An 8,536-nucleotide genomic window follows, 5' to 3' on the forward strand; every position below is an offset into this window, starting at 1 on the left:
TGCACAGCCATGCAAAAAAAAATTATACAAAAGCGGAAAAGAAATTAAATATATTGAAACAAAGCAACAAGAAGAAATAAACTTTAAACTTTATATCTCATACCAGTAAGAACCTTAGAATAATTCAAAACAAAAAGTGAGACACAACTTCAATGAATCAATAAATGACATGACTTGTATTATTTGTGCTTTCCCTTCTCCTCTAAATATCCTCCATCATTATCCAAAATTTATCAAATATTAATTTTATTTATAGTATATTAAGTAATTAAACATGTGCACCAGCAATCTGCATGCCAAAAAGTCAAGAAACAGTTTGTGCGACATCATATCAAGCAGGAGAAATCCAAAAAAAAATTACAGTTTATCTACATGTGAGTCTTCCATTGAAGGTGGTGTAAACAACAGCTTTCTAAGTGAAAATCGAGATCATGCTCTTTTCTCCAACCGCTGATGAGCATCCTACAAAGTGGATCATGAGCATATAATATCCTACAGAATTCTAAGACATAATAACAGCTACGACATTAAAGTACTTACTTAACAATTTGGTTTCAACAACTTTATAAAGAGAAGAAAATACAAACATATACTTCTTGTTGCAAGTTCATTCTTTGCTCTGATTGTTTAATTTTTTCACCCTTATGTCTTTACACTATCATACCTCCAAATTGTCATACTAAATGGGTTTAAATAACAAGAAGAAGAAATAAGCTTCGATTTTTATATTACATAACAATAAGAAATTAAGAATATCCAAGCAATAAGATGACATCCAGTTATTATACATGAAAGATAAGTAGAATCACATAATACATTAAGTAATTAAGCATGGCAACAAAATCACATACAGGATAGGTAGAATCATGTACCTATAGCAAAGGTTCTTTCACATACAAGCAACTCCTAAAGTTTTTCATCGCATAATATCATCATCACCATTCTTACCGGCAAACAATTGTAGATTAAACAATCAGCTACCTTTTTAATTAGAACATGATGAAAACTTTTCTCTACACTAGAACCAAAATAAACTAGGGGCACTGATGAGCGGATAATTTATACGCTTTTTGGCATTGTTTTTAGGTAGTTTTTAGTAAGTTCAAGCTACTTTTAGGGATGTTTTCATTAGTTTTTATGTTAAATTCACATTTCTGGACTTTACTATGATTTTGTGTGTTTTTCTGTGATTTCAGGTAATTTCTAACTGAAATTGAGGGACTTGAGCAAAACTCTGAAAAAGGCTGACAAAAGGACTGCTGATGCTGTTGGAATCTGACCTCCCTGCACTCGAAATGGATTTTCTGGAGCTACAGAACTCCAAGTGGCGCGCTCTCAATGGCGTTGGAAAGTAGACATCCAGAGCTTTCCAGCAATATATAATAGTCCATACTTTATTCAGAAATTGACGACGTAACTTGGCAATGAACGCCAAGTTCATGCTGCTGTCTGGAGTTAAACGCCAGAAAAACGTCATGATCCGGAGTTGAACGCCCAAAACACGTCATAACTCAGAGTTCAACTCCAAGAGAAGCCTCAGCTCGTGGATAGATCAAGCTCAGCCTAAGCATACACCAAGTGGGCCCCGGAAGTGGATTTATGCATCAATTACTTACTCATGTAAACCCTAGGAGCTAGTTTATTATAAATAGAATATTTAACTATTGTATTAGACATCTTTGGTCTCAGTTTTGTTTTATTCTTCATCCTAAGAGGCTATTGATCACGTTTTGGGGGCTGGCCATTCGGCCATGCCTGAACCTTTTACTTATGTATTTTCAACGGTGGAGTTTCTGCACACCATAGATTAAGGGTGTGGAGCTCTGCTGTACCTCAAGTTTCAATACAATTACTATTACTTTCTATTCAATTCTCTTTTATTCTTATTCCAAGATATTCATTCGCACCCAAGAACATGATGAATGTGATGATTATATGACGCTCATCATCATTCTCACTTATGAACGCGCGTGATTGACAACCACTTCCGTTCTACATGCAACAGAGCTTGAATGTATATCTCTTAGATTCCCCAATAGAATCTTCGTGGTATAAGCTAGATAGATGGCGGCATTTATGAGGATCCGGAAAGTCTCACCTTGTCTGTGGTATTCCGAGTAGGATCCTGGGAATCCGGAAAGTCTAACCTTGTCTGTGGTATTCCGAGTAGGATTCCGGTAATGAATGACTGTGACGTGCTTCAGACTCGCAAGTGCTGGGCGTTAGTGACAGACGCAAAAGAATCAAGGGATTCTATTCCAGTAGGAGCGGGAACCAACCAGTGATTAGCCGTGCTGTGACAGAGCGCGTGAGCGTAGTTTTCACTGCGAGGATGGGATGTAGCCTTCGGCCAGTGTGATGCCTCCAGACGATTAGCCATGTGAGTGACAGCGCAGAGGACCATTTTTCCGAGAGGATTAAAAGTAGCCATCGTCGAACGGTGAACCCCTATACACAGCTTGCCATGGAAAGGAGTAAGAAGGATTGAGTTGAAGCAATAGGAAAGTAGGCGTTCTTGAGCCATACAGTATCTCCATTCGCTTATCTGAAATTCCCACCAATGAATCTGCATAAGTATCCCTTTTATTATTTCTTTTTATTAATTTTCGAAACCATAAACAAATTTAATCTGCCTAACTGAGATTTACAAGGTGACCATAGCTTGCTTCATACCAACAATCTCTGTGGGATCGACCCTTACTCACGTAAGATTTATTACTTGGACGACCCAGTACACTTGCTGGTTAGTTGAACGGAGTTGTGAATTCAACCGGTGCCATAATAATGATTTCATACCAGTACAAAAGAATATGGATCACAATTTCGTCCACCAAGTTTTTGGCGCCGTTGCCGGGGATTGTTCGAGTATGGACAACTGACGGTTCATCTTGTTGCTCAGATTAGGTAATTTTTCTTTTCAAAAATATTTTTCAAAATTTTTCTTTTCTTTTTCGTTTTTCTAAAATATATTTTCGAAAAAATAATAAAAATACAAAAAAATCATAAAATCATAAAAAAAAAACCAAAAATATTTTGTGTTTCTTGTTTGAGTCTTGAGTCAATTTTTAAGTTTGGTGTCAATTGCATGCTTTAAAAAATTTTTTCTTGCATTTTTCGAAAATTTATGCATTCATAGTGTTCTGCATGATCTTCAAGATGTTCTTGGTAAATCCTCTTGTTTGATCTTGATGATTTCTTGTTTTGTGTTGTTTGTTGTTTTTCATATGCATTTTTCGTTTGTTAGAGTCCATGCATTAAAGATTTCTAAGTTTGGTGTCTTGCATGTTTTCTTTGCATCAAAAATTTTTCAAAATTATGTTCTTGATGTTCATCATGATCTTCAAACTGTTCTTGGTGTTCATAGTGTTCTTGCATGCATCATGAGTTTTGATTCATAATTTTCATGTTGTGAGTCATTTTTGCTGTTTTTCTCTCTCATCATTAAAAATTCAAAAAAATAAAAAAAATATCTTTTCCTTATTTTCCTCCAAGTTTTCGAAATTTTCGGTTGACTTGGTCAAAAATTTTTAAAAATTAGTTGTTTCTTACAAGTCAAGTCAAAATTTCAATTTTAAAAATCTTATCTTTTCAAAATCTTTTTCAAAAATCATATCTTTTTCATTCTTTTTCTATTTTTCAAAAATTTCAAAAATCTTTTTCAAAATATTTTTCAAAATCTTTTTCTTATCTTTATATCTAATTTTCGAAAATTAGCTAACAATTAATGTAATTGGTTCAAAAATTTGAAGTTTGTTACTTTCTTGTTAAGAAAGGTTCAATCTTTGAGTTCTAGAATCTCATCTTGTAGTTTCTTGTTAGTAAAGTAAATAATTTCAAAAATTTTTGAATTAAATCTTTTTATCTCTTATTTCATCTTTTTCAAAATTTGATTTCAAAATATCTTATCTAACTTCTTATCTTCTTATCTTTTTCAAATTTGATTTCAAATCTTTTTCAATCAACTAACTAACTTTTTTGTTTGTTTCTTATCTTTTTCAAAACCACCTAACTACTTTTCCCTCTTCAATTTTCGAAAATACCTCTCTCTTTTTTTTCAAAAATTCTTTTTAATTAATTAATTCTTTTAAATTTTAATTTCAATTATATTTTATCTTTAATTTTCGAAAATTACTAACCCCTTTTTCAAAATTATTTTCGAAATTTTCCTTCTCTTTTCTTCTTCTATTTAATTATTTAATTACTAACACTTCTCTTCACCTCTCTTCATCTAAAAATCCGAACCCATCCTTCTTTACTCTTATCCCCTTTCTTCTTCTACTAACATAAAGGAATCTCTATACTGTGACATAGAAGATTCCTCTTTCTTTTCTTGCTTTCTTCTCTTTCATATGAGCAGGAACAGGGAAAAAGGCACTCTTGTTGAAATTGATCCAGAACCTGAAAGGACTTTGAAGAGGAAATTAAGAGAAGCTAAATTACATTATTCTAAAGGTAACCTTTCAGAAACATTAGAACAAGAGAAGGAGATGGCAGCTGAAAATAATAATAATGCAAGGAGAATGCTTGGTGACTTCACAAAGCCAACGTCCAAGTTTGATGGAAGAAGCATCTCCATTCCTGCCATTGGAGCCAACAACTTTGAGCTGAAACCTCAGCTAGTTGCTTTAATGCAACAAAACTGCAAGTTTTATGGACTTCCATCTGAAGATCCTTATCAGTTTTTAACTGAGTTCTTGCAGATCTGTGAGACTGTAAAGATGAATGGAGTTGATCCTGAAGTCTACAGACTCATGCTTTTCCCTTTTGCTGTAAGAGACAGAGCTAGAATATGGTTGGATTCACAACCTAAGGATAGCCTGGACTCCTGGGAAAAGCTGGTCACTGCCTTCTTGGATAAATTCTTTCCTCCTCAAAAGCTGAGCAAGCTTAGAGTGGATGTTCAGACCTTCAAACAAAAAGATGGTGAATCCCTCTATGAAGCTTGGGAAAGATACAAGCAGCTGACCAAAAGATGTCCATCTGACATGTTCTCAGAATGGACCATATTAGATATATTCTATTATGGTCTCTCTGAATTTTCGAAAATGTCATTGGACCATTCTGCAGGTGGATCTATTCACCTGAAGAAAACGCCTGAAGAGGCTCAAGAACTCATTGACATGGTTGCAAACAACCAATTCATGTACACTTCTGAGAGGAATTCCGTGAACAATGGGATACCTCAGAAGAAAGGAGTTCTTGAAATTGATACTCTGAATGCCATATTGGCTCAGAACAAAGTGTTGACTCAACAGGTCAACATGATCTCTCAAAATCTGAATGGATGGCAACATGCATCCAACAGTACTAGAGAGGCAGCTTCTGAAGAAGCTTATGATCCTGAGAACCCTGCCATGGCAGAGGTTAATTACATGGGTGAACCTTATGGAAACACCTATAACCCATCATGGAGAAATCATCCAAATTTCTCATGGAAGGATCAACAAAAGCCTCAACAAGGCTTTAACAATGGTGGACGCAATAGGCTGAGCAATAGCAAGCCATATCCATCATCTTCTCAGCAACAGACAGAGAATTCTGAACAAAACACCTCTAATTTAGCCAATGTAGTCTCTGATCAGTCAAAGGCCACTTTCAGTTTCATGAGTGAAACAAGATCCTCCATTAGAAATCTGGAGGCACAAGTGGGCCAGCTGAGTAAGAAAGTCATTGAAACTCCTCCCAGTACTCTCCCAAGCAATACAGAAAAGAATCCAAAAGGAGAGTGCAAAGCCATTGACATAGTCAATATGGCCGAATGCACAAGGGAGGAGGAGGACAAAAATCCTAGTGAGAAAGACCTCCTGGGACGTCCCTCAAGCAAGAAGGAGTTTCCTATTAAGGATCCAAAGGAATCTGAGGCTCATATAGAGACCATAGAGATTCCATTAAATCTCCTTCTGCCATTCATGAGCTCTGAAGACTATTCATCCTCTGAAGAGGATGAAGATGTAACTGGAGAGCAAGTTGCTCAATATTTAGGAGCTATCATGAAGCTGAATGCCAAGTTGTTTGGTAATGAGACTTGGGAAAGTGAACCTCCTTTGCTCATTAATGAACTGGATACTTGGATTCAGAAAATTCTACCTCAAAAGAAACAAGATCCTGGCAAGTTCTTAATACCCTGTACCATAGGCACCATGACCTTTGAAAAAGCTCTGTGTGATCTGGGGTCAGGGATAAATCTTATGCCACTCTCTGTAATGGAGAAGCTGAGGATCATTGAGGTACAGCCTGTCTTGTTCTCATTACAATTGGCAGACAAGTCATTAAGACAAACTTATGGATTAGTAGAGGACATGTTAGTAAAGGTTGAAAGCCTTTACATCCCTGCTGATTTCATAATCTTAGACACTAGGAAGGAAGAGGATGATTGCATCATCCTTGGAAGACCTTTCCTAGCCACAGCAGGAGCTGTGATAGATGTCAACAGAGGTGAATTAGTTCTTCAATTAAATGAAGACTACCTTGTATTTAAGGCACATGGCCATCCCTCTGTGACAGAAGAAAGTAAGCATGAAGAGCTTTTCTCAGTTCAGAGTCAAGAAGAGCCCACACAGTCAAACTCTAAGTTTGGTGTTGTGAGGCCACAACCAAACTCTAAGTTTGGTGTTAAGACCCCATATCCAAACTCTAAGTTTGGTGTTGGCAACTATACAACATTGACCTGATCACCTTGTGGCTCCATGAGAGCCACTGTCAAGCTATTGACATTAAAGAAGCGCTTGTTGGGAGGCAACCCAATTTTATTTATCTAATTTTATTTTATTCTATTTTATTGTTATTTTATGTTTTATTAGGTACATGATCATGAGGAGTCACGAAAAAAATCATAAAAATTAAAAAACAAAATCAAAAACAGCAGAAGAAAAAAAATCACACCCTGGAGGACGCACAGGCTGGCGTTCAACGCCAGTAAGATGCATCTGGCTGGCGTTCAACGCCAGAACAGAGCATCATTCTGGCGTTGAACACCAGAAACAAGCAACATTCTGGCGCTGAACGCCAGTAACAAGCATGAAACTGGCGTTCAACGCCAGAAACATGCTTTACATGGGCGTTGAACACCCAGAATGTGCACCAATGGGCGTTTAAACACCAGAATGATGCACGAAGGCATTTTACATGCCTATTTGGTGTAGGGATGGAATTCCTTGACACCTCAGGATCTGTGGACCCCATAGGATCACCTCAGGACCTGTGGACCCCACAAGATCCCCACCTAACATATTCCCACCTTACCTTTTAATCCTAATCACACTCTCCTATTCCCCATGCCACACTTCCCAACACTCTTCACCAATCACCTCAATTCCTCTTCCCAATTACACCATTCAACACTCACATCCATCCACTCTTCCCCATAAACCCCACCTACCTTCAAAAATTCAAAACCAATTTCCCACCCATTCCCACCCAAAATGGCCGAACCCACCTCTCTCCCTCTTTACCATATTTTCTTCTTCTTCTTCTTTTCTTCTTTCTTCTCTTGCTCGAGGGCGAGCAATATTTTAAGTTTGGTGTGGTAAAAGCATAAGCTTTTTGTTTTTCCATTACCATCAATGGCACCTAAGGCCGGAGTATCCTCTAGAAAAGGAAAAGGGAAGACAAAAGCTTCCTCCTCCGAGTCATGGGAGATGGAAAGATTCATCTCCAAGAGCCATCAAGACCACTTCTATGATGTTGTGGCAAAGAAGAAGGTGATCCCTGAGGTCCCTTTCAAGCTCAAGAAAAATGAGTATCCGGAGATCCGACATGAAGTCCGAAGAAGAGGTTGGGAAGTCCTAACCAACCCCATGCAACAAGTCGGAATCTTAATGGTTCAAGAGTTCTATGCCAATGCATGGATCACTAGGAACCATGATCAAAGTATGAATCCGAGTCCAAAGAATTATCTCACAATGGTTCGGGGGAAATACTTGGATTTTAGTCCGGAAAATGTGAGGTTGGCATTCCACTTGCCCATGATGCAAGGAGATGAACGCCCCTACACTAGAAGGGTCAACTTTGATCAAAGGTTGGACCAAGTCCTTATGGACATTTGTGTGGAAGGAGCTCAATGGAAGAGAGACTCCAAAGGCAAGCCAGTCCAACTAAGAAGACTGGACCTCAAGCCTGTGGCTAGAGGATGGTTGGAGTTCATTCAACGCTCCATCATTCCTACTAGCAACCGATCTGAAGTTACTGTGGATCGGGCCATCATGATTCATGGCATCATGATTGGAGAGGAAGTAGAAGTTCATGAGGTCATCTCCAATGAAATCTACAAAATAGCCGACAAGCCCTCACCTATGGCACGACTAGCTTTTCCTCACCTTATTTGCCATCTATGTTACTCAGCAGGAGTTATCATAGAAGGAGACATCCTCATTGAAGAGGATAAGCCCATCACCAAGAAGAGGATGGAGCAAGCAAGAGAAGCCCCTCACGGTTCTCAAGAGGTGCATGAGGAAGCTCATCATCAAGAAATTCCTGAGATGCCTCAAGGGATGCACTTTCCTCCAAACAACTATTGGGAACAACTCAATACCTCCTT

General features: G+C 37.8%; 1 non-coding gene across 1 annotated transcript; it reads right to left on the reverse strand.

Moving 5' to 3' along the window:
- Nucleotides 1–4,883: 4,883 nt before the first annotated feature.
- On the reverse strand, nt 4,884–4,987 carry LOC130950506 (small nucleolar RNA R71). Its single transcript, XR_009073614.1, has one exon. It is a non-coding gene; the product is annotated as a small nucleolar RNA R71 (small nucleolar RNA).
- Nucleotides 4,988–8,536: the final 3,549 nt, after the last annotated feature.

The sequence above is a fragment of the Arachis stenosperma genome, chromosome 1 (genome assembly GCF_014773155.1).
Source record: "Arachis stenosperma cultivar V10309 chromosome 1, arast.V10309.gnm1.PFL2, whole genome shotgun sequence".
In the NCBI taxonomy this organism is placed as follows: domain Eukaryota; kingdom Viridiplantae; phylum Streptophyta; class Magnoliopsida; order Fabales; family Fabaceae; genus Arachis; species Arachis stenosperma.